The following is a 1632-nucleotide window of genomic DNA, read 5'->3' on the forward strand; positions in this document are numbered from 1 at the left end:
ACTCTAGAGAAATTGGAAAAGTTTCAATCAAACTAAGAAAAATGATTGACCAGTCTATAAAATGTGATGTTGCTCAGTGGTAGATTATATTCCCCAGAATCTGTGTTTCCTCATTGAAATAAAAGTCATCATATGATACCTACAGTATCCTTGAAATCTATACAGCAAGGTATAATTGTTATCTTTGCTCTGTGCTCTGAGTTTAACCTTAGAACAGTGGAAGTAGTAGAACTTGAGTACTATGCAGAACAGCAATCACTCGGTATCAACACACACCATCTCAAAGGGGATGTAGCTCAGTGGTAGAGCGCATGCTTTGCATGTATGAGGCCCCGGGTTCAATCCCCGGCATCTCCATGTTTTGCAAAATATAGATTCTTACTTATATGTATGTAACCTCTTCAGAAGAGCCCAAGACCAACAAATGCATGAATGCACTCTACAGTAATGGGCAAGAATTAACACCAATTATGAAAAATAATTGATCATTCTATTAAATGTGATGTAGCTCAGTGGTAGATTATATTCTGTGGATACTGTGTTTCCTTATTTAACCAGCAGTGACCATATCATACCTACTGACATTCTCCAAACACTGATGTCAAGTATATGGTAATTATGAAACAGAGTTTTAATTTCACTGGGAAATGAACTATAAAAGCAGTAGTTTCATAAAAGAACAAATCACACGATACAGCAAAACTAATTAAGAAAGACAGACATCTTTAAACACATTGTGAACCTATGTAGGATAGATTTGGGCTTGAATGTCAAGTAATTAGTGATCAATCAATGCATGAAAAGATAAACACATATCAACTCTGTACAAAATACCTGGTGAAGCCTTAGTCAGCAATGCCCAGGAGGCAGTCATAGCCTGCATCCTATGTGCCCTTCTTCCAAGTTCTGACACTGCTGATAAAACAGAATGTAAGACTGTCCTCTACTTGGCAATACTTGATCAATATCCATGCCATTCATTACATAAGGTAGGGGATTCTGATGATAACCCAGACTCCGGTAAAGAAGTCTAACAGCAATTTAAAGTGTGGAATAATCATCTACTTGCATCCTCATCAGCTGTGGAAACTATGGTGTCCTTGAACTCTGGCAAAGTGTAATGGTTTTTATTGCTTTATACTCGGAGATGACCCTTAGAACACTAGAAAATAGTAGAACTGAAGTACAATGCAAAGCTGCATTCGAATGAGTACCACACTTTTTCACAGGGGATGTAGCTCAGTGGCAGAGTGCATGCTTTCAATCCCCGGCATCTCCAAGTTTTGCAAAATGTAGATTCTTTCTTAACTCTATGTAACCTCTCCAGATCAACAAATGCATTAAAAAACTCTAGAGAAATTGGAAAAGTTTCAATCAAACTATGAAAAATGATTGACCAGTCTATAAAATGTGATGTTGCTCAGTGGTAGATTATATTCCCCAGAATCTGTATTTCCTCTTTGAAATAAAAGTCATCATATGATACCTACAGTATCCTTGAAATCTATACAGCAAGGTATAATTGTTATCTTTGCTCCGTGCTCTGAGTTTAACCTTAGAACAGTGGAAGTAGTAGAAATTGAGTACTATGCAGAACAGCAATCGCTCGGTATCAAAACACACCATCTCAAA

The 1632-nt window shown here is 37.1% G+C and overlaps 1 non-coding gene across 1 annotated transcript; it reads left to right on the forward strand.

The window, feature by feature from the left end:
* The first annotated feature begins 285 nt into the window (after positions 1 to 285).
* On the forward strand, positions 286 to 357 carry TRNAA-UGC (transfer RNA alanine (anticodon UGC)). Its single transcript has one exon. It is a non-coding gene; the product is annotated as a tRNA-Ala (tRNA).
* Positions 358 to 1632: the final 1275 nt, after the last annotated feature.

The sequence above is a fragment of the Pseudophryne corroboree genome, chromosome 1 (assembly GCF_028390025.1).
Source record: "Pseudophryne corroboree isolate aPseCor3 chromosome 1, aPseCor3.hap2, whole genome shotgun sequence".
Lineage (NCBI taxonomy): Eukaryota > Metazoa > Chordata > Amphibia > Anura > Myobatrachidae > Pseudophryne > Pseudophryne corroboree.